The 25,619-nt window shown below is 40.2% G+C and overlaps 1 protein-coding gene across 1 annotated transcript in view; it reads left to right on the top strand.

Annotated features, from left to right (window-relative positions):
• PHACTR1 (phosphatase and actin regulator 1) overlaps positions 1 to 25,619 on the top strand; it is a 589,651-nt gene that overhangs the window by 328,708 nt on the left and 235,324 nt on the right. The gene's annotated exons all lie outside the window — the stretch shown is intronic.

The following is a 25,619-nucleotide window of genomic DNA, read 5'->3' as shown; positions in this document are numbered from 1 at the left end:
TTACGTAGTAACTGAGAAGAAATACTTTCATTTTTGCCAAACATATTATTCAGTGATTTTTGGTTAAAAGAGCTACAAATGCACATTAAACTATTATATTGATTGTACCTGTGCTTCAATCAATGCAGTAATCAGGGACTTCCTCCTTTTCCCTGGTCAAGCTGAACGATAGACCCATATAGCAGGGCTGGGCCTTCCAGAGAACTTGTCATCTCAATGTGTGGGCCATTTTAGGTCAGTGTTTCTCAACTTCAGGACTGTTTTTGTTTGGAAATGGATAATTCTCTGTTGGAGGGAGGTATCCTGTGCATTGTAGGATATTTAGCAGCATCCCTGGCCTCTACCCACTAAATGCCAGTAGCATCTACTATCTTTAAATGTACCTGGGGTTTGTTTTAATCAGGTAAGGGGGCATACATGGAGACAATGCCTTTGAAAGAAGAGTTTATTACTGACAGCTCCCAAGAGGAGGGGGCACGTATAGCACATAGGGCTGGCCATAAGGGGACGGACCAGGGGGCAGAAAGACCGACAGGAGAGCACAGCCCAGAGCCTTCATTATGGTTTTTGCAGGAAGGAATGGGTGATACAGGGTAGGCAAGTTTGAACAAGTTTAGGATTGGAGAGTTTGAATGATTTCAACTGGCTCAGGCGTATAGAGGGCGTGTCTAGTTGTCAGGTACCTAGCCCTGGGGTGATTTAGGACCTGGGAAATTTTATCTTGATGTGTGAGAGTTAGATAAGGAGGTGGTCGGGTGTAGGTTTTAGATTGGTTGGCTTGCCTGTGAACGGGGATGTTGCCAGCAGGCAGGTTGTTTACTATCTCTGGGAATTAGCTAGTCCTGAGAGGGACAGTCTCTCAAGGCTCCAAAATGTCAAGAGTATAGGAAAATACAGAAAATATAAAAAGCAGGATAATTACACCCACCTCTCAGTTATGGCAACCAAAAATGTCTCCAGATGTTGCCAAGTGCCCTCGGGGGTGCAAAATCGCCTCTGGATTAAGAACTGATTAAGGGCCACAGTGGGGAGTGCCAACTAGGACTGAGTTCACCAAAGCCAGAGATCAATGTGGCCTAAAGTCCCAGGAGAAGGCTTTGTGTGAGGGTGCTGATTTGGATTGGCAGAAGTCAGGAAGGAAGACTTCCGAAGTGGGAGGATTCGCGTGAACACAGGAAGAGTACTGTTTTTCGGATAATAACAGTAACAACTCGTATTCACTTCCTCTGTGCCAAGCCTTGTGCCAAGGATGGGAATTACATACTTAATCTTCCCTAGAGCCCCATGAAATAGGTGCTGTTTATCTCCACTTGGCAGAAAAGGAAACTGAGCCTCTGAGGGATGAAGCCACGTGCTGGGTATCACCAGTAGTGTGTGCTGGTGTTAGGATTTGAAATCAGGTCTCTTTTAATGTAAAACTGCATTAATATGATTAGAAATAATGTCAGGTAAGATTAAAGGAGATTAAATTACAAGCAGAAGTGTCTTGACGTAAAGAGCAGTGGTACTAAGAAGGATGGCAGATTCTCCAGCAGGTGAGTGATGTGGTAAAAATGGGACTTCGGTTCACCTCGCAGCATCAGCTCTGCAGCAGGCACGGGGATGGTGGGAGCTGAGCAAGGGCCAGGTGTGACGATCAGTGTGCGGCCAAGGGAGGTGACAGTTAGGACTGGAGCAGAAAAGAGTGTCAGAGAGACGTTTCCAGACAACAGGAAATAAAAGGCTGAGAAATGAAGAAGAAAGGGTTGCTCCACCGCGTCGAAGACAAAAGCCTAAAAGAATGGTGATCCCCGCCGACCAATCCCCAATGGAAAGGGTGTAAGATATTATATAATAGTGAGGCCGGCTGGCCGGGATCTCAGGTGTGGGATCTTAGGAGCATCGTGGAATCTGGGCTCACTTAAAACTTTGAGTTTAGTTCATTTCCATAGCGCATTTTTAATTTTCATAACAGCACACACTCATATTACACTATGTGCCAGGCACTGCTCTTTGCTCTTACATGTAAGAACTCACTTATGACTCACAATGACCTCTAAATATGACCGCCATTTTTGCAGATGAAGAACCAAGGTTCAGAAACTTGCCCCAATCTGGCTTCTAGAGTCATGCTCTTAAGTATTCAGCTCTGTAGCCTCCTAGGCATTGGGCAACTTGCTCTCCTCCCACCTCTCAGTACACTTATGTACTTCTTGGTTTTCCCATCTATGAAATGAAGAGGCTGAGCCTGGAAATCCTTCTAGCTCTACCATTCTATGTTAGGATAATAATTCTACTTACTGAACAAACCAGACATAATTCTGTTATTTCATTCAAGATAATGGAGACCTTTTTCTTAAAAAGAGAAATGGGTTTTCATGTATCATTTTCTTGAGGCCTGGGTTCACTTGGGAAAAGGCATTCCTTCCCTGGAATCCTCAGCCCCAAGCAGGGTCCCTAGAAAACCGTTCTGCAGTGTATGTACCTCAGTTTCCCCTGCTCATCTTTGAGCTCCTTGAGGGTAAGATGGTGTTTGATTCTTTTTTTTTTAATTCCTTGTTACATAACTTGTTTCCAGTAGAAGACCAATAATTGTTTTTGAGTCTCATTTTTGCTCTTTAATGATTTCAGAATGTGAGGAAATCAGAATTAGTAAGTTTCACTCTTACCACATTCCATCATTCAGGTAAACTCTTTTTTTATTTTATTTTATTTTTTTAGCTGAGCCATCCTGCCACCTGTTGGCAGCTCAGCAGCAGCTCAGCTCAGGCCGGGAATCAAACCGACGACTCTGTTGCTCAGAGCTCACACTCTTGAGCGAGCTCTTAACCAACTGAGCTACTCGGCCGGCCGTTAGGTAAACTCTTTACTAAGGAAAAAGATAGTATTTGAGCCCTCAGGATAGCTATAAAAGTAGAAGCGAGGGGTCATATTAAAAGGATGGGAAGCTACTTAGCTGGGAAGTATAAGAGCAAAGGGCTTCCCCCACCTACCAGTATGGAGCACATGGGCTAGTTGACATTACTTACTATTGAAGAGTTTAGACAGATGTTGGCAGACTTTTGCTGTAAAGGGCCAGATAGTAAACATTTTTGTCTTTTACCACATGGTCTCTGGTGCAACTAGTTGATTGTGCTGTTGTAGCACAAAAGCAGCCATAGGCAATACATAAACGTAAGAGCATGATTGTGTTCCTATAAAATTTTATTTATAAGACAGGAAACAAGCCATATTTGAACTAAGGTTCATAGTTGGCCACAGAGCAGGGCACAGATCCCAGCTGTGTCACTTGCTAACTGTGGGGCTTTCATCAGATGAAGCCTCAGTTTCTGCACCTGTGAAAATGGTGCAGAAAAGATTCTAACAACATCCATACTTAGGGCTGGTGGTAGGATTAAATGAGATAATATAACATGAAACACTGGGCACCGACCCTGAATATAGTAAGCAATCAATAAATGGTGCCTATTATTGTTATTATTATAAGTATTGTTTATCGCCTCCTGGCTTTTTTTTTTCCATTTTGCTTTTCATTGTATTTAATTAATTCATATTGAATTCATGCTAGTAAGTGATATGGTAAAATATTTTATTCGCAATCTTTTTTTTCTTTCTCTAGACTTCTTAAGTTTGAGAATAACAGGGAGAATAACATCTTATTATTTTTAATAATCTTGTCTCAATATTGTTTCTTGACCTCTTATTATCCTACCAACTAGGATTGCTGTAAGTATGAAATTCATGTGTAGTAATTCACAGTGTCTGGAACATAACTCATTATATTGTACAATAGAAGAAAGAAGAAAAGTTGAAAAACGTTAAGTTTTTAAAAGGGAGAATATAAACAAATTCACTAATTACTTAGAAATCTTGTGGAATTTCAGTTAAACAGGAATTCCAATGGGGAGATTTTAGCACTCAGTGTACTTAAATGAGTTAGTTTTTAACATTTGGAATCAATTAATTGCTTGGCTTTGTTAATCAATGATTTCCTAAAGTGGAATCCATTGCTCATAAACTAGGAACTTTAAAATCAGTCAAGCCATTTGCTTTTCAAAATGATCTGTTTATCTTATAGCCGAAACACGATAGCACACACATGCAAAACAGCTGTCTGTTGGTTAGGAAGAATTGTCTCTGTTCTGCATATTGGGAACACTCATGAGTGATCATATAGATATGCTGAGCCAATGATCATTCAGTAATGTATAGAAGAAATAAAAGCAAACTTATCCAGTTAGGCCTGGCCTCTCTCATGTCATGTGTTCTAAGGTATAGAGAGCAGGGGTTCTCAGCCTTGTGTTATTGACATTTTGGACCAGATAATTCTTCATTACAGGAGGTTGTCCAGTGCATTGTAGGATGTTTAGCAGCCTCCTGGTCTCTACCTACTAAATTCCAGTAACAGCCCCCACACCCCACCTCAATTTGACAACCAAAAATATCTCCAGATATTGCTAAATGTCTCCTCCCAGGGGAGAACCACTTGTATAGACTGAAGATTAAACTGTACCTGGAGATACCATGTTCCAACATAACCAAGCAATAATAATTTATTCCTGTGGAAACATACATGCCAGATTTCTAAAAACACCCTTAATGTCAAATAATCTGCCCCATTGACAACATGTATTCTGACTTGGAAGATTGGTTGATTTTCTTAAATATGGTGCCCATCTTTGTGCAATATTGGTCTTCTTTAGGCCTTCAAGTTCAAATACATTTATTGTACCACTGTTCGGTTTTAGTCTTTATGTATTTTGCTTAGGCAAATGGTTGATGCATTTCATGCTGGTTAATGACATTAAATGTGATTATATCCTAAGTGATGTAAGTCCACCATTAGTTTAATTGAAACAAATTTCTTTTAAAACTTTAATAAGCAGTATAATTTTTTGGTCTGGTTTTTCCCATATTGGTGCTAAGGTAAAGCTTTTTTGGTGACTTTCCAAGTAACATGACCATTGATTGGTTTGGTAATATGTCACATTTTATGTGGATGGGAAAGGATGGCCTTTTGGAGTGCGTGAGAAAGTATTGTTTCCCTGTCTACCAGGATACCTTTCCATGTAAATTCTGGCATAGTGATTATACTACCTGAAGCAAGTTCATTTAGCTTTAGGGTGCATTATTTCATTTGTAAAATAAGGCTGATATTACTAATGTCTTTAAAACAAGTATCAAAAGTTACCAATTTTTTTAAACTCACGTTTGCCCAAGGAATATGAATATAATGGTAGCCAGAAAAATGAAATCAAAGTTTGTAAGATGATAAGTTATAGGGGATATTGAGAAAGGTTTCAGTATTTAAATTGTGTCTTGAAAATATTTATGGTAGAACATGTATATAGTTTTCAATATCACTATCCTGGGGTTTATGGAACTTAGTAGTAGTCTACTGAAATAGCAAATTTTCAGCATCAGGTAGAGGAATTCAGGAATATAATATTTTACCTAATGCTGTAGAATAATTACCCATGGGAATATTTTTCTGGTGTTATATAGCTTAGGAATAATTTTACCAAATTATTCCTGGACTATTCTGTATTTACCATTTATTAAAGAGATACATTTTACACTGAACGTCAGTACCTTGAAGAATAATTATGGCCCATAGTGTTAAATATGTTTTAAATGTTGGCTTTTCCAAAACATAATTATTTAAAGCTCAACCTATTTTTTTTCCCCGAATCTGTGTACATGTAAAAATTTGTATCTCCCACCCTCCTATTTTATAGCATTTGACTATAGAAGAGGAACTGTATAAATAAATGACAAAGCATCTCTATTAATTTTGAGCTCTCAGTCCTTGTGAGGTCATGGCTATGTAGTGGAATAAATCCTAGTGTTGCTATGTTTACAACAATACTTTCTAGATTCTTCTTGGTACGTACGGAATATCCCTTGACCCTTGTATATTTATGTAATATTTACTAACCCTGTCATGAATATTTATACTGTTTGAGAACATGAATGATAATGTGATAGATTTTGTTGTTGTTATGTCATTATTTTGGAGTTTTGGTCAGAATTTCCAGTTAAAGTGTCAATTTTGCAAAGCTTACTTTTTTTCCTGGATGTCATGAAAGTGAACCTAACTTCTCCTTTTCCTCATCTTTTCCTATACTTTCATTTTTCTTTAATGTGCTAAGGTATTAATTCTGACTTGCAGTTTATAAGGAGAAAAACCTGTGGAGAAGAGCAACTGATTAACAACCAAATTAGCTAAAGTTTCTGCAAAATAGTATAAGTATAAAATTGGTGCATATTCTTATCACAGAAAGGGCCTGTGGCACCATTACTCAATGCTCCACCCCCACCCCACCATATTTCAAAAAATTAGGAATAACACAAAATGGTCTTTGAACTCCTAAACATTAGATTTTTAATGTCAACAAAATCTTTATTGTTTTTTCAATTTTTTATATTAAATCTTGGGGTGACATTGATAATAAAATTATATAGGTTTCAAGTGTACACTTCTGTAATACTTCATCTATAAATATATATTGCATTGTGTGTCCACCACCCAAAGTCAAATCTCCTTCCATCACCATATATTTGACCCTCTTTACTCTCTTCTACCAACTCTCTTCCCCCTTACCCTCTGGTAACCACTAAACTGTTGTCTGTGTCTAAGAGTTTTTGCTTGTTTGTTTGTCTTGTTCATTTTTGTTTTCAGTTTTATATTCCACATATGAGTGAAGTTATATGGGTCTCAGCTTTTTCTGTCTGACTTATTTCAGTTAGCATTATTTCAAGATTTACCCATGTTGTCACAAATGGCACTATTTCATCTTTTCTTTAGCCAAGTAATATTCCATTGTGTATGTGTACCACATCTTCTGATTTGAAAGAATGAAGTAAAGATATTCTTCCCTCTTTCCAGCCCCACCCAACTAAATTGTAGATATGTAACTATTTGCAGTTATTTTTCATTTTAAAGATTTAATCGCTGCCTAAACTTGACCTAGTTCTACTGTTATTATCATGATAGTACTATACAAAAAGTATTGTTGCCAGAGTTTTATGGACATGTTGTCTTGTATGGGCACATTCTGTTAAAATGTATCATTATGTCGTTGATTCTTTCTATAAACAGCCATACATGGCAGTTTTGGCAATTAGACAAAAATAAAATTAAGATCACCATATAATGTTGTTTGTTTCCAGCTGTTTATCCCAGTTGGTTGGCCTCAGAGCCATATGTTGTCTAGGCCATTAGATGACTGCGCGTGTGTGCGTGTGTGTGTCTCCCACAATATTGTGAGGACTTCTGAAGAGCAGAGACTCATCTTTGATTCACAAAGCTGCACAGAGAGCAGATGCTCAATAAATATTTGTTGAATTGAATTCATAAAAGGCAGTTTGTTGGGAAACCAATTTTTGTTAATGTACTTATTATAGACTTCTTTCCCTCTAAACACTTCCCTTCATATTTGATCTTAGAAGTTCAGTTCTTGCTCTGTTGGTGAGCTGGGAAAGAGCTCAAAATGGACACCTACTGTTTTACCCCCAGGTGGCTGAGTTCTCCAGATAATAAAAAAAAAAAATCTCATTGTTGGCTTCGGGGGTTGGGGTTGTATCTGAGTGGTATAGAGAGGACTTATTTGTCTGACTTAAATTTTCTGACCATATTGTCTCCATTTGCAGATAAGAATTCCCTTAACCTGGCTTGACCTCCTGAGTGGAATCTTTCTCAAATCCATTTGATTCTGTAACTGCATCTAATTTTTAAATAAACATCAAAGAGAACAGTTATATTTGCACTTGAGCCAGTATGAATGGCAAAAATTTACTTTTCTGGGTAGCAAAAAGCAAGGAAATAGATCAAGAAATTACCTGCAATATTTCTTGAAGCATAGTCCAACAAATATCAAATGCTGTTAGAAAACCTATGAATATATTGACATCATGGTATCTAATTTCTTTCTGCTTAGTGGATCTACATCAGATCTCAGGCAATTTCCATTTAAACATGCCCCTAAAGCCTTCAGAGTATTCATGGAGTTTCCTTTGCATACTGCATGATAACATTGTGAATATATTTGAATTACACTGCTTTTCTAGTCAACTTAGCTATAAGATTAAAATCCAAATTATTTTATTTTCCCCAAGATAAAAATTAATTATAGCTATATCTTATTAGACCAGCGAGTGGGCTCTGTTGTTCTTATTAGTCTGTAAAATACTATACTTCCAGTTTTCATTACAGCGCCATTTTCATGTAAATTAAATCTGTAGAATAAAGATGAATTTGCATCCAACTAAATTTGAACTTATTATATAACCTTCTCTTATAATGAGCCCCCCATGTCTTCCTCCATTATTTAGATAGGAATTTATTTCCTTTCAAAATCCAAATGTTCCAGAAAAGTCATATGTGGTGTTTTTTTTTAACCCAGCAGACCATTTTAGTGCACTGATGTAGTTCCTGTTTTAATAATTCCTACAACTCCATTTTAAAATGCAAGAAATTCGCTGGGCGAAAATTATTAGTAGTGGAATGTCAAGGCAATTATTTATTTAAAATATGTTTTATGATGAATTTATAATAATATTTGTTGGGCTCTTAACTATGGCCAGGAACTGTATTAGGCATTTAAGTACATTGTCTTATGTAATGCAACAACCGAATAAAGGAGATATTATTATTATTCACATTTTAACGTGAAGGGACTTGCCTTAGGTCATGAGGCTCATGTCTATCCACTCCAAAGCCATGCTTTTAAATGCTGCATCACACGTACCCTAGAGATAGACTCTGTAGGAGAGGTAATATTCGAGTTATCAGTAATGCCTTTAGCCCTGTACACTCACCCACAGCTCCACAAAGTACCATATGTAGTTTTCTGTTAGACTTACATGCAAATGTAATATTCAGATTACAATAATGGCAATATACTTTTCATAATATAATTACAATAATGAATATGCTAGATACAGTTCTAAATGTTTTACATATATTCATTCTTCATAACTTGAGACAGTTTCTTTTATTTTCTATATTGTACCAAGGTACAGGTACTGAGACTTTGCCCATGACATACAGATGGCAAAGATTAGATTAAATCTAATCCTCTTCCTACACCGAAAATAAAATTATAGAGAAATATAAAATCATTTATGACTTTATGACCCAAATAGAACCATTGTTTTGCTGAGTTTCTTCTTACAGATCCTATGCCTATGCATAGATAGATATATAGATAAGTAAATAACCTCATCTTTTAGAAAAAATTGAATTGTACTATCCATACTATTTGGCAATTTATTTTCCACTGAACAAGAAACCGTGGCAGTTTTTTCATGTCAGTAATGAGAGATCTCCATCTTCATTTTTAATGGCCACACAGTCATGCGTTTGATGGTTGTCCCTTAATTTAGTTAACCAATCAATCCCCCATGATTGGACACTTGGGCTACTGTCTTCTTATGCTATTAAAATATAAATGGAGTTGAGTTTGTGATGTCATCCTTCAATAATACATCAAACTCGACCCAGGTCAACAAATCTCTCGTGGCTTATGGGACAGGCTTTTGAGAAAAGCCAGTGATCAGGTTGAAGCAAAGCCTCAGCTCAGTCAGCTTTGGGTTAACACTTATGTAACAAAGAGGAGTCTTTCAAGAAACACGATACCTCCTCGTCTTTCCCTTGCATGAGAGAAAATTCTCACTGCGTCATTTCTTACCTATGGCTTAGAGGTAGACACTGTCACCTATTCCTTAGCTCCGTCTCCAGCCATGGCTCTGCCTAGAAGCAAATAAAGGAAAAAACTTAACTATAGTTGTTTGCCCTAAACAAGAACATTTCCGGAGATGGGAAATATTATACACCCAAGCCAGAACCTATCCTGTGGTTTCTAAAGAACATTCATTCATTTATTCATTCAAAAAATATTCAGCAATCATTTCTTATATGTTATTAATGGTTCTTGCCCTCCAGAATAACCAGTCTAGTAGGGGCATGTCAATTAGGATGCTTTTGGCTAGAGTGAGACAAGACCCTGTGCATCCTGGTCTTAAACAGTGGTCTAACATAAATTTGTAAGTGGGGCAGGCTCTAAGCCTGACTCCATCACCCCATGATTTTCCGCTCTGCCCTCCTTTGCTTCAGGACTCTATCCTCAGGCTGGTGGCTACCACAGTTCAGCCCTCACGTGCAGACACCACAGTGACGAGAGGCAGAAATGGGACTGCCTCCTGTTGTCTAGCTCTAAGAGCAAGGAAGCTGTTCTTAAAAGCCCCGCCACCTACAGCCATCCCTTACAGAGCTCAAGGGCCAGATCCGGGCAGCTTACCCACCCTTCGATCAACCACTGAGCAGGTATCCATCCACTAGTGCCGGGGCGGACTCAGCCCCTGGGAAGTTCATGGTCCTATGGAAAAGGGACAGGTAGCTGAGCATGGTCTGGGTTCTGTTAGGAAGGAAGATGGGCAGAGAAAAAAGCACACCATTTTCAACTAAAGTGGAAACTGGCATCCGGAAGTGATATAAATAATCATCCAGGCAGAGGGACCACAGGTGTAAAGACCTTGAGGCAGAAATGATGTGCTTCTCCTTGCATTTGAATAAAAGAAAGATAAGCCGTGTTGGAACCAGGGGCAGATCCTGTCCCTCTGAGTTGATAAGATGACTCGTTGGGGGGTTTAGCGTAGAACTGTGACGTGCTTTAATTCGTGTTTATGAGCAATTCCCAGGCTGCTGTGTGAAAGACTTGGAGGTGAGTAGCAAGAGTAACACAGAAATTGGTGATATGCACAACTGGTACAGCCTGAGGAGAGAAGTGGAGAGATATTTAAGAGTTAGTTTTGACCAGTCTTGGAGATGAATTGGATCTGAAGGAGGTGAGGGAAACGGTGGTGCCAAGGATGACATGGATTTCTCTCTGAGCAATTACTCAACTCATATTGCCATTACTAAAGAGTGAGCAGATTAAGGGTGAAAATAATTCACTTTAAATAAAGTGAATTTGAGGTAACTATTAAATATTATTTGAAGATGAAGAGTGGTAGTAATAATAGTAGTGGTTCAGACACCATTCAGAACCTTCTATTTGTATGAAATAATCAAATTTCACAAGAACCCAATAAGGTAGATGCTATTATTATCCCCATTTTCTAAATGTGGTAACTGAGACCCAGAGATGCTAAGTAACTTGGTCAGAGTTAACACAGCTGGTAAGTGTTGTATCAGCTGGAAGTATAAATTTAGAAATATTCAGCTTATCAGTGCTAATTAAAGCCATGGGAGTAAATGAATTTGTCTAGGAAAAGCTGAGCCCTGAAAAATTCCAGGATTTAAATCAAAGCCTGAGAGACACAAAGTACTACAGAGGAGAGAGGAAAAGGGGAAGGGAGGAAGGAAGTCTTCCTATAGGTTGGCTTTTTAAAAATGAATGTTAAAGTGTTAAAATAGGGCCAGCCAAGTGGCTCAGTTGGTTAAGAGCTCGCTCAAGAGTTTGAGCTCTGAGCAACAGCGGTTCGATTCCCAGACCGAGCTGAGCAGCCACTGAGCTGCCAACAGGTAGCAGGATGGCTCAGCTTTAAAAAAAAAAAAAAAAAAAGAAGTGTTAAAATAAAAAACACAAAAGTATTTGGCTCCTTTATAAGCTAAGAAACAGGTTATAAAAGGCTCTAAAATTCTGCCAGAGAGGGTGTCGATTGTGGACATGTGTGTTAGCCCTTGATGTTCTGCCACTTACAAACTGTAATTTGTATAAACTTAGGGAAGTCACTTCTTTCCATTAGGATTAGGTTCAACTGCATAAAACAAATAAACCGAAACTAGAAATAACTTAAACAAGATAGGGGTTTATTTCTCACAGGAAAGTGCAGAGGCAGCCAATTCAAAGCTGCTTATATATGATGGCTCCACAGAGTTGAGCCAAGGTGCCACCTAGCTTACAGCTCTTTACTATGTGGCAGCCCTTGTCCTCATAATGGCTGCCAAGCTCCAGCCATCACATTTCTGCTTTAGAAAAATGGATGGCGGGAAAAGCAGACTAAAGAAATGGCACATCCATTCTCTTTAAAACTTCCCAGAAGTTGCTCACAAAACTCAGCTCAATGTCAAAGCTTGATAATATGGCCACACCTAACTTCAGAGGAGGCTAGGAAACAGTCTTGTAGCTGGGCAAAAACCCAAGAAGCTTTCACAAAAAGGGAGGGGAAGAATAGATATTGGCAGGCAACAAGCCATCTCTGCCACTGTCAATTTGCTCTTTTGTAAAGTAGGGATTAGAATAGTCGCTTTACCTCTCTTGTTGGTTTGTTGCAGGAAGCAGATGATATAATAACTTGGCAAGTGCTTGATAAATGATAAAACACTGGTCCAATAGTTGCTGTGAGAATGACCTTTGAATCCTTTTGCACACAGTAGGCACTTATATTTCAAAATCTTGAAAAAAGTAAAGCGTTTCCACTAATGAAGTGTGGATTGGGGAGAGAATACTTTTCTGCAAATCTTGCATTTCAATGACATAGCCTTCCTTCGCTTTCAGAACCAATTTCAGAATAGCAGAGATTGATACCTGATTAGCTCTGCAGTACTCTGCTCCATCCATATTGCCTGGTGTCTGCTGAACTCAGACACTGTCCAAGGAATGCTTTCTGGTAGTTTCTGGTAGAGAATTATCTGTGGAAACAGCAGCTCATGTCATTAACCCACCCCATCCTCACCATTTTGACTTATTGGTAATATAATGAGGTTTCAGACCAAGGTCCCTTGTGGTAACTACGTTTCAGGGAATGGCTCTATCAATCGGAAACTAGTTGCAATGATCATTTAGAAATCGAATGCAAAACTAGTGGGGCATTTTAGATACTGTAGCTACTTACTGTGCCTGGAGATTCTCAGGCGTGGGTAAACACAAATGAAGTTCTGTTTCTTGTTAAAATCGAGGGTAGTCAGGAGTTATCTGTGAATAGTAATATTCTTAATATTACTATTGGTAATATGGGTTCGGCTCCAGAAAGATGATGCTTTTACATTAAATAATGACCTCTAAGATTATTCTGTCATACAGAACATAGAATTCCTATCATCTTTCATTATAAATGTACTTTCTGTGTCCACATCTATTTCAAATTCCTCTAAACGGGGAATAATGTTTGCTTTCATTTTGGGATTTTAAACAACAGGAACTTCATCTTCTCTTTCTTCATAGACCCTATCCCATAAGTTGAGTTGTACAATACAATAAATGTGTAGCAAATGCTTGCTGAGTTAGCGCCTTATAACCCCATATGCTCATGGGCCTTGATACTTCCAAAAGGTGCCTCAAGGGACAGAGATGAGGACAGAGCCCTGACATCAGCCTATTCCTCCTGACATCCCTTTTTTCCTTTCCTTGACCTGATGCCTTATTGTTTAGTGCCTGGAAACTTTGTGAACGAAAAGGGGACTGGCGCAATTAGAGCTAATTTAGTTATGGCGAATTTTGTTGTATAACCTCAAAGAAAAAGTGGAAAGATGCTTTATAAATTAAAGTACCATATTGCAAGTAAAATGGGGGAAACGGTTGACGTATTACTTCTAACAATTCAACTTCATCAACCCGGGGAGGTTTCCTGGTTGGAAGTGGTGCATTCAGATGGTTTCACTGATGCTCTGGAGCATGAGTCCTGTTTGATAGTCATTTATTATACTTTCTGATGCCCTCTAGCTATGACACAGCAGACCTCCACACTTGCACACCTTCAGAAGAGGTTCAAGTGGACCCAAGAGTGAATTCAAAGAGTAATAGGAAAAATCAGTCAACACCCTAAATTTGAAATCAGGAGATATTTAATGAGTGCCAGTTATTAGTCTAAAGGTTTCATGTGTTAATATAATGATTGTACAAATCAGAGAAGTAGATGGTATTATCCCTATTTTTCTGTTAAGTACAGTTCTGAGAGGTTAATGTGCCACAGAGCTACTTGATGATTGGCACTTAACCCTTGGTGTTCAGAGTTCAAATAATAGGCTCTGGGGTCAATACATTCAGTCATTAGAAAAAACGTAAGTATTTAAAAATAAATTCCTAATTCAATGTGAATTTGGAACTTCTTATGGGGAAAAACTACCCAATGACTTTCCCTGCTGAGACCTCTTTAGAAATTGAACATCCTTCATGCAGAAGACTAATAAAATGTCCCCAAAGGAATTATTGACAGGACAAAAAGAACATTTACTTCTGAAAAAAGACTATTGGAACAGAATTTTTGTGTTCTGAAACAAAGGAAATTAGGAATTCCTGTGAAAGTTGCAAAAAATATTGGGTTGTTGGAAAAGTCATGACATATTTTTTTCTATGTTTTTCATTGCAAAAATGCATCATGACTTTTCCAACACCCCAATATATAAGCAGAGTCTCTTACTTTCTGAATAATAGTCAGGTCAGGCCCATGTTAGAGCTATTGATGGTAATTATACACACACGGAAATTATACACACATGGGAAAGAAAACAAGGATGTTTTAGCAAGGACCAACATTCTGGCTAAAAAAATTATTTTCCAGTACTCTTTAGATTTCACATAGTCACTACAGAAATGACAATTGGCACCGAAAACCTGGTCTGTGAACTCATGGGAGGTAAATAAGGAACTTGTGTAATGTAATCTGAGAAAGAAAATGAGATATCTGAGATTCAAAGGAAATGATTCTTCAGCGGAATGTGAGGTTTCATCGGTTCTCTATCATCCTATGTTCAGTAGGTAACTGTATGGCTATTATTGTGAGATCTTGGAATGAGTGCATGGGAGGAAAACTGCTGAGGAGTATATTAACCTTGAGAGTATTATGGAGGGAAAGACTGAAAAAGAGTTGAATCAAAAAACCTACACTGCCTGGCCTTGACCATTCTCAAGCCACTCACAATATAGGAAGTATGATTGACCAATCTCTAGACTCAGGAGCCCTGGGCCACTTTAACTCCCTGTGTAAGTTGGCACATTCTGGACAAATCACTTGACCTCTCTGTCTAATTTCCTGCATCCATAGAAGGGGACAAAAAAGACCCTACCATGGCATTTTGCAAATTGTGTTTCACAGAGCACTAGTCTATTATGAGACCTCAAAGGTGTCCCACAAGGAAATATCTACCTATGTATTTGTGACTAAATTAAGTTTCGGAAATGCAGGATTAAAACAGAGTTTACAGGGTTTATTGCAGACCTTCTCAGAGCCTTAAAAAGGCTACATTTTGATGTGATTCTTTGAGAAAATAGTATGTTAATCATAATTATAGGGAAATACAGGAAATTTGATACCCTGCCTACATAATGGGGATGTTATGAAGATCTAATGAGGAAATAGATGTAAAACACTGGGAAAGAATAAAGTACTATATGAACAGTAGCCATCTTTAAAGAATTTCCAGTGAGTTAACGGTTTTAGGGTTGGCCTACACCACTGCAGCATGACAATTTTTATACTAAGGATCTTACTCCTTAGCCAACCTCCCAGAGGCTATGAGTTTAGTTGGGGAGAAGGGAGTAGGATTCTAGGTTTTTGTAGGAATGCTGTGGTATGTTTCTCAGAGAGCGATTCTCAGAATGCTCCCATTAAAATTACATGGGTTGTTTATTACACATTCACATTCCTGGTTCAGCAGATCTAAGATAGAGATCAGGGATCAAAATTTTTAACGGATACTTTAGTTGATTCTTACACACACTAAACTGTGAGATCCACCAGCCTGGATGGCCTTGGCTCAGTTCAGAGCCTCCAGAATTTTAACATTCCTGTAATCCCTAAGGGACGTCCCAGTGGTAGAGTGGTAAGGAACATCATCCCTAGAGCAGCCCTGTTGGTCAGGTACCAGAGGAGACATTTCATTTTTAGATAACTTTTATTGAACTCCTGTTCTATGCTCCAACAGCGTGCTTTTAGTAAATATGTGTTAATCCTTTCAAGTCAATATTATCCCTATTTTATAGGAGAGCAGGCTAATGGGACTTCCTTAACGTCACCCAGTGGATTTGTTAGAACGCTTTTGGTTTCAAGTGAGAGAGAACCCAACCCGCTTTTAGCTTAAGCAAAAGAAGAGAATTTATTGGTTCTTATAAAGAAAATCTTCAGTGTTAGCATGATTTCGGGCAGGGCTGGATTCAGGGGCCCAAATGATGCAATGAAGTCTTAGTGTCTTACCTGAGCCATCCCTCCCTCAGCTTTTATTTCCTTCTCTAATGGCTCAATTCCCCGGCGTGCTCTCCCCTCAGGGTGACAGAAAGTTTTCCAGCAGCTCCATGCTGTAGGACAAGAGTTGTCAAAGTACGGTCCCAGGGTTGGCTGCTTGTTTCTGTAAATAAAACTTTATTGAACATAGCCTTGTCCATTCATGTATATTTGTCTATGGCTGCTTTCATGCTGCACCAGCAGAGGAGTATTTGCAACAGAGCCAAATGGCCCGTAAAGCCCAAAGTAGATACAATTTGGCTTTATAGAGTTTGCTGACCCCTGCAGGAGAAACCAGGTTTTGTTGAAGTTTGATTTGAATCTGTGAGAGGCGCTATTTATTTACCCCAAGAGAATCAGACCTTACGGTCTGAGATTTTTAAGATGAACAAAGAACCCATATTATTTAAAGATTGTTGCTTTGGATTAACACAAAACTTGGGAGGTCTTTACAATTTAAATGAACAAGTTCCATTCCCCACACAAAAGTAGTCTATGGATTAAACGAATGATAGAATATTTTGTAAGTTTTTATAGTCATTACATGCTTTTGTGGTTGAAGGTTACATGTCTGGGAGATGAAACAGTAACTTTGTATTTGATACCTCAGAAAGAACTTGGCTGATAACATCTGTTATCTCAATAAATGTAACAACACAGACCTGGATAAATTTAAATTTATTTATTTATTTATTTATTTATTTATTTATTTATTTATTTTTAGCTGAGCCATCCTGCTACCTATTGGTAGCTTAGCGGCAGCTCAGCTCAGGCCGGGCATCGAACTGCTGTTGCTCAGAGCTCAAACTCTTGAGCGAGCTCTTAACCAACTGAGCCACTCGGCTGGCCCTTAATTGAATTTAGACAGTGGCTGCATTTTATTTATTTTATTATTATTATTATTATTATTATTATTATTTTTTTTTTTTTAGCTGAGCCATCCTGCCACCTGTTGGCAGCTCAGCGGCAACTCAGCTCGGGCTGGACTCGAACCGCTGTTGCTCAGAGCTCAAACTCTTGAGCGAGCTCTTAACCAACTGAGCCACTCGGCCAGCCCTGATAAATTTAAATTTAAATAAGACTTTCCCCTCACCTGTCTGGTCTATTAGCAATGTTATTTGTTCATTGACTCCTGTGGTCATGGAATATAAAAATAGCCTCTCAGCACAGTGCTTAGAAAATATGAAGTATTTGACGTACTAGAGTTGTTTCCCCTCAAAGCAGATGAATTACCGTTGTGATCTAGACATTCTTTTAATAGTAGCCAAGTCTGAGTGAAGGTTTTTAAGTTTATGATCCCTGCTTTGACCAGGCTTAGATAGGGCCTGTCTAACCTACAGCCCCCGTTGGAAGAGCATGTCTATCAATAGCCCCAACAAAACCCAGAACTGAGTCTCATTGCCTGACCAGGCGCAATTGCTCATTCCTGAATGAATTGCTAGGGGTGGAGGGTGGAGAATGCAGGGTTCTGGTTGGCCTGCACTGGGTCATGTGCCCACCTCTGGAGTCAAGCGTGAGATCCCCCTCTCCAGAACCACCCAGACTGGAGTGGAAGACGAGTGCTTCTCCAAAGGAAAATGAAGAAGCCCATGCCACCTGCAGAGAGGCCAAAAAGGACTCAGCCACCATCGACTATTAAGCTGTAGATTCTGGATCTGAATTCGATCCTCCTGGTTTCAAAATTAACATAACTTCCCACTAGACATAATGTATAGCATTTTCTAAGTGAAGCGGATTGGACCCTATTCCAGGCCCAACTGGTACCCGCTGAGTTCCTAATGGTAGCCTGTGGTGTGGCTGCACAGTAGAGCATAGTGTCCACAGGTCCTACTTACTTAGAGTGGCTATCTTCCAGGGCACCTACACGCAGGTGTGCATATATTTTATGATACCTTAGGATAAGGCAGATAACACCCCTTTTTTTCTTGCTAGAGTAGGATCAGTTGGCATCTATTTTGTGGCCTTTTCAAAAAGAAGCTCATTGCTTCCCCTCATCCTTAAAGCCCTCCTATTACTTTAGTCAGTAATATGGAGATTTGAAAAGCCAGGCTTTCACAGAGTGAGAGGTATTCTTGAAAATAGCATGCATTTCTCTTCTTCCAAAAATTATGCCTTTCTATTCATTAGTTCCACTTTAGTTTTCCCAAATGTAAAATGGTGATAATAATTGCTCCCTCATAAGATTAATGTGAGGGTTACATAAGGTAATACTTTAAGTGCTTTGGTCGGTGCCTGGCACAGACTTAGTGACTAAAAAGTGATAGCTGTTATTAAAATACTTTTTTTTATTTTTATTGCCGTCATCGTTGTCATCAATGTCAATGCCTAAGGAAGCGCCGTCCTGTTTAGCATCTCTCTTCCTGTTCTGAGGAAACCGGAAATCCTGTTAACATTATGCAGAGTTCTATAGACCACGGGAGTCATGTCGCCTCTTTCTGTTACAGTAGCCAACGATCTAGAACAGTAGAGCTGCCCCCTTCGCTCTCTTTAAAAATCCGTACATCTTAGGGCACAGGATTTAGGGGCCTTCTCGTATTCCTCTTGGGTTTCAATTGCAGAAATATGACTTGGGCCATCTTTGGTCCCATGGGTCCATGAATTCCCCTTCTCTCTTCCTGCCACTGCATGCTGGCATGGTGTCCTCATGTCCTTTAGCCAAGGTGCCAGCCTGTTCATAGTGCCAAAGGCAGTGGCAAGCCTAGGAAAGCATTCTTTGGGACCTGCTCCTGGCAGTGGATAGAATCGCCTCCTACCAGGCAGAAATATCTGGAGCCAGAAAAGAGAGGAGGAAGTGGGCCAAGTGCCTGAGCAAATCTGCTGAGGAGCGTGGGCTTAGGTATATGCGGCCTCACTCTCTTTCCTGCCATGTCCCAACCCACAGGACGGTGTTGTACAGTCACACCCACTGTTGTTCTTCTACCCTGAAGGATATCCTTCTTGTAGCAACAACATTAACAGCTGTCTCAATAAACATGTATATGTGTCTTTCCAGAGGTACAGTGGGCAAGACTCAACGTCATGGTGGTATACGATGGTTGTGTCTGGAGTGTGAAGGTGGCTTTGTGTGGCATGTAATTGGTATTTCCTCGGGCGGTTCTCAGGTAGAGAAGGCAGCCACCTGTGTGTCCAGAAAACCGAGGGACACCAGAGCTCTCTCCCCTCCTCATTGGGGCCTGCAAACTCAAGTTAGGCAGACGTTGGATTAAGATGGATAAACCCTTTGTTAAATGCAGCTGTAGTCTCATTAACACTATGCTGGGCCAGTATCAGTATTCATACATTAGTTCTAATGTACAGATTGGATCCATCTTTGAGTCAATGCTAAGGGATGAGGAAGAAGAGGGCGGTACGCAGAGGGTGCAAGACTAGCAAAGAGTGGTGAAGGTCAGGAGAGGACAGAGTGAGAAGGTAGGTGAGAACGTTGCGTGTCCTCAGACTCAGCAATAGTAACACCAGTCAGCTTCCAGGCATCACGTCTGTGTTGGCACTGAACCCTTGCATAGCTCCGTGGTCAGTTTTATTTTTTCTCCCAGTTCCTTATAGGCTTGTATGTGGTCTCACACCCAGTCAATGTTTTCTAGGCAGACGAGCCTCCCTTTGTCCCCATGACTACCTCCTCTAATACCCGTCTTCCTCCCCTACACTCCCCTGTCCCATTCTTCATCCCACTCCTGAACTCATGGGACAAGGCAGAGGCCCCTAATTATATTATAGAATACAAAGTATCACCCTTTTTTTGTTTTGGTTAAACACACCTTGTAGATATTATATTGGGTTGTTGGAAAAGTCATGATGCATTTTTGCGATGAAAAACATAGGAAAAAAACCCATGACTTTCCCGACAACCCAATAGTTCAGTCCCAGACTGATCAGAAACTCTTCAAAGAGATCTAACCTCGATAAGAGCATGGTGTAACTTGTGGAGTGAAAAGGGAAAATACTGCCCTCTTTTGCTTAAATTCAAATCATTCTTTCATTTCCCTGCCATTAGGCATCTCTGTAAAACTGAAAGTGCATTTTTAAAAGGGGAAAGCTACAGTTGTTGAGAATTTTCTAAATGGTTGGGTACCTGTATGACATCATTTTGCAGCTGTAAGAAAAGGTAATGCTGCTTGCTGCAGAAAGGTGAGAGGCCGAGGCCTTGGGAAGCTCAGTGTAGTGAACTGACAGGTAACCTCAACCTCCACCCCCATCTTTGGCCCCTATTCTAGGATGGTGAAATGTGGTGAAAACCCCTTCTGATGAAATTGGGAGGAAAAGTGAATGTTATCCAGTCCTGCTACCTAAGCATTCTATTTTTGTGTTCATTTTGGTTTGAGAAGCAAATACAGTAATACCTTGGTTTGCGAGCATAATTCGTTACGGAAACAAACTACTCGTATTGCAAGACATCGCACGTTTACCAAGTTAAAATGTACTAGAAATGTTTGCTCATCTTGAGGAACACTCACAAACGAAGTTACTCGCAATCCAAGGTTTTACAGTATCGAATCTGTGAGCATTTCAGGTCCTTTAAAAATCCTAGGAGCACTTGACACATGGAAAGATCTAGAATCGGGGCCCCAGATGTCCTGGCCGTTCTGCCTCTGTTGTTGACTAGACATCAGAGAGCCCAGACACCGTGGCTTCCTTCTCAGAGGAACAGTGTATGACTAACACTTTCTAGGCCAGCAAGACACCAAAGTTGGTGCTTTCTTTGGATAAACCTTTTGAAAACCAAGCAACCATGAGAAATACCGGGGTGCCAAAAAAAATGTATACAAGTGGACACTTGGGTCAATGTTGCTCAAGCAGTAGTTCGCCATAATCAAAAGTGTCTGAACGCTGATGGCAACCACTTTGAGCACCTCTTGTAACTGCAGAAGTCAACTGTGACTTGTATTTATCTTTTGTTATCGGTATATATTATTACAATTTTAATAGTTTTTTCCTTTCTTAAAATCTGTATACATTTTTTTGGCACCCCCTGTGTAATGGTAAGGGTGCCATTTGAAGTGTTCCTGGCCCGCCCCACCTCCCCTCCTTGCATGCTCTAAGAGCCCATTAGGAGCAACCCAGGCTACAACAAGGGGTGAGCTTCAGAGCACCCACAGACGCAGCTACTTGGGTTCTCGGTAAGTAAAATGATTGCATAAATGAAGTATTTCCTCTCCTCCTCTAAAGGGAAAGAAAAATCATCTCCCAACCATTTCTCACCCTACAGATAAAGCAAATCCCTGTCACGTCACGAAAGGGAGCCCAGACTATCTAGTCTCTTAGAAGAGTCTTTTCTTGGAGCGGGGTAAGGGAAAGACCCCAGAGATTATTGTGGTCCAGGCCTCCCTTTCTCCCTCAGCTCTCAGAAGTCACTCAGCTGCCAGCTTACTACCTTTTGATTCAGCATCCTCAGTCCTGGCAGTTGACATTCAAGCTGATTCATGTCTCAGTGAGCATTTTCTCCAGACAGCTGTCTCCTCTCTCAGCAGCATGGGGACGCCACCTCTGAGAGCACTGGGCCTGGGTACAGCAGCCTTTTCATGGTCTGTTTTTATAAACATGTCTGGCCTGTACGCCCTTCCTCTCCCACTTGTCTCCATCCCGTTCTCTTTTATGTCCCTGCGGTTAGTCGGCAACCACTTTATTTTGAACCCAGTTTTGTTTCCTTTTGTTTTTCTTCAACTGTGTGTGTTCACAGTTGGCCTCTTTGCTCTTAAGCCTTTCAATTTTACCGGGTAGCCAAGCAGTCAGGTTGAGAGCCTCGCCCCTGCCGTCAGATGTGTAATGTGGATGATGAAAATATAAATCAGTTAAAACGTGAAATCATCCAGTCTGCTCAATATTATCTAGGGAACTTAAGAGCTAAACAGCTTGATTTTAAGAGTATATGTATTAAGGATTCATTTAATTATGGCATTATAATTATGCTTTTATAATGCTCTGTCAGCTTCTCGCCACTCCAGGTTTTTCAAAAGCAATCCTAATTTCTTATAATTATTTTAATGTGCTTATTTCAGAATAAATTTTATTCATTTCTTAAAGATGTGATTATGAAAGTTTTTTGGTCCTAGTGGTGTACTTTTTTAAAGACAAATAGTGATACCAATTTTCATGAGCTGAATCAAATGCCTTCATTCATTTACTTAGTTAACAAATCATTACTGAGTTCCAACTATGAGAGTGAACTTGATATCCATCTTGAATAACTTGTATCTTGATTAAAAAAAATAATTGGGGGGTTGGATTTAGTACATGATGTTTAACCTTTAGCTCAAGATGTTTTAGGTTTGCTTAACCCAAGAAGCCTCAACATGGATACTTCAAAATTTTCACCGTTTGTGTCTTAGACTAGAAAAACAAAAGAAAGATGGGAACTCTTCCAACCAAATGCAGATACCCAAATATACACAAAATTTTGCACTTAATTCCAGTGCTTTGATGGCCCCTGGAAGCCCGTTGGGATCCACAGACCTCAGGATGAGGCTGCTGTGGCAGGAGCATTGCATCGTGGCCACAGCGTGTGCTAAGAGAGGTACTAGAAGGTGATTCTGGGCGGGTCACTCCAGTGGAGGTACCTGAAGGCCAAGACAGGAAATGAGAGCTTTGTACTATAAGTTGTGGGAAGCCGTTGAAAGTTTCTGAGATGAGCAGGCTTCTGGAAGAGCAATCCAGCAACAGTACAAAATAGAGATTTGAAGGCAGGACACTGGGGTTGGGAATGGAGGTTGGGAGACTTGCAAAACCTAGACAAGCAATAGTAAGGTTATACATAACGAAGGTAAGAAATGAGAAAAAGGGGATGGATATGAAAGAAAGCCATTTTTTGGGAATCCAATCACTAGACTATCTTGACTTGGCTTCTATCCTGGACTCAATACCTCCTGGTACAGTTTCCCGCAGTTGTCACTACCTATGTGGCTACCCAGCTACTGAGCATTGTTGAAAAAGCACCAATATAAGCAGCTGATACCCTTTAATGAGAACAATTCCCAAATCCAGCGTTGTTCCAGAGGCTGTTTACATGCTTCATTTGACTTCCTTCTCTTGCCTCCTTGTAGCTGTTGCTGTTATTGTTGTTTGTTTGTTTGTTTTTTTAACTACTCTCCTCAGTCACCCTGCAACCCAAACTTACTTAAAATCTCCTCGGTGGTTATTTTCTTCCCTCAGCCTCCAGTAATCCATTTTACCCACTGCTGCTAGGTTAATCTCCCTGGGGCCCACATCTCATCTCTGCCATTTGTGGTCAGAGGCCCCAGTTCAAACTTCCAATAACTCAGAATAAAACCTTCCGTTGACGAACACTTCTGTATGTACTTTTGATCCCACCTCCTTTCTCCTCCCTAAAAACCCTGTTTCGTATACTTCTCTACCTCTTTCCTACATCTTCAATCCCTTACTCTCTGCTGGTTCTTGTAGCTCAGCCGACTGACCAAACCAAGTCTTCCCATCCCCATCCTGGCAAGTTTTCCTTCAGTAGTTCTCCGTTACCTTAAGCAGTAAAAGCCAAACCCTTAAAGAGACTTTGCAAAACACTGTGTTATCTGGCTACAACGCCTTTGTCATTGATCGACCATCCTATTCTGTTTCTTTTACAAAGTTCTTTTAAAAATTGGAAGTCTGCACTACCTACCCAGTCATGAAAAGCAAAAACTTCAGCCATTCTTGCTTCCTTGTCCTCCCTCATGTTTATCCAAAAAGTTACCAAGATCTGTCGATTCTACCACCTGGCTGAATGCCATCATCTTTCTGTCCCTTCTGTCACTCCCCTTCTGGGCTTCCAGTCACTATGACTATTGCAGGCGCCTCCTTATTACTCTCTCTGCCACCTGTTTCTTCACACTCCTGTTCAGGTTCCCATTGCTGTTACAGTGATAGTCCTAGAAATAAATCTAATTGTGCCCTCAAGGTGTAACTTCTCAATCAGGCTAATTAACACTGAAGCCCTCCCCAACCTAGACACTCTTGGTGTCCTTTACCATGTTCAACTTTTATTTTTCTTCCAAAGGACATATCTTCTAGCAAACGCTACAGTTTACTTAGTTTTCATGTGTATTCTGCTTCCCATCCTGCCTCCCAGTGTAAGCTCCATGAGTTGGTATTTTTATCTGTTTTGTTTACGACATAGCCTAAGCGTCTGGTACATAGTGAGCACTGAATACATATTTGTTGAACTTAATAATGTCAATTTCCATTTTCAAATGCTCATCTTTTTTCTACCACTTAGAGGGTGAAACCCAAATGCCTAATATTACCTTTCAAAAGCTTGTATGACCTGGCTCCAGACCCCTCCAGCTACCACCTCTCCATCTTACTAGCGTAACTGACGCTCACGGTTCACAGGGTTTCTTGCAGTTCCTAGAATGCCATGCTCTTTCAGTCCCCTCTTTCCTTTTGGGTCTGTTCTCCTTCCAGGGATCCACTTCTCCCTCTTCCTCATGTGGAGAGGACAGTTTCTCCTCTTTCAAAAACTAGCCAAACATTACGTCCCTGGGGTCTTCGCCAACACTGCAAAGCTGAATTAGTCGCTCTCTCCTCTTTGCCTCCATTGAATCTTATGTGGTTTCCTGTTTCGGCAATTTTGCACACTGAGCCCTTTGTCTCTTCCTCTAGACTCTGTGCTCAACCATGTCGCATTCCTGCCCCAGAAATGATCACAGTGTCTGGCACACTATTAAGTGGTAACATAGTAATATAATGATTGAGAGGAGGAGTTACCACTGCACTGAACCATGTAGTTAAAGGTTCAATTGCCACCACCATGCAACCTATCCAAATTGTTGCTGCTTTCACCTGCAAACCTGTACCTCCCCTCATGGTCCCTGTTTCCATTAGTGAAGATGCTACTTCACTGACATGAATCTGGGCATCAGGAACAATCTGCCTCCCTCCCCTCAGGCCACCCAATCCGTCACTAAGTCCTCTGGACTTTGCTTCCCAGACATGTCTCAAATCCATCTACTTCCTTTCAGTCGTGCTGCCAGGAATCTTTACCTACCTGTCATCGTCTGTCACCCAAACACACTGCCTGGCACACAGTCAATGTTCCATATATATTTGTTGAGTTAAAAGCCATTTCAGGTGATAGCAGGCACGCCACCAGGCTGTAAGACCGAGCTTCCGAGGACAGCCTGTGTTACAAAAGTCCATGTGATTTTCCTGAAAGATGGTGTTAGAGGCCCAACCGAGTGGTTTTGGGTCAGCCACGGCCCTAGATGTAATTTGACTTTCTGGAAAGACGAGTCCCTCTCACCCCTTTGATTTTCTCTGATTATTCCTATCTTAAAAATTCAAGTCACGGTATATTTACCTCCCTGAGCTGGGCAAATTCTCATGTAAGTTGGAAAAGAGTTCGTTTTATTCCACATGATAAAAGAGGACACAGTGATTTTGGCCTTTAAGGAAGGGGTCCCACTAGGTGTTATGAGTTTGAATGTCCTCAAATGTAAAGTAATTGGCATTAGTTTAGATGGTCCCTAAAGTCACTCTCAGCTCTCAATGTC

The sequence above is a fragment of the Hipposideros armiger genome, unplaced genomic scaffold, assembly GCF_001890085.2.
Source record: "Hipposideros armiger isolate ML-2016 unplaced genomic scaffold, ASM189008v1 scaffold_812, whole genome shotgun sequence".
Lineage (NCBI taxonomy): Eukaryota > Metazoa > Chordata > Mammalia > Chiroptera > Hipposideridae > Hipposideros > Hipposideros armiger.
The sequence above is the reverse complement of the archived record's forward strand: the minus strand, read 5'-3'. Positions and strand labels throughout refer to the sequence as shown.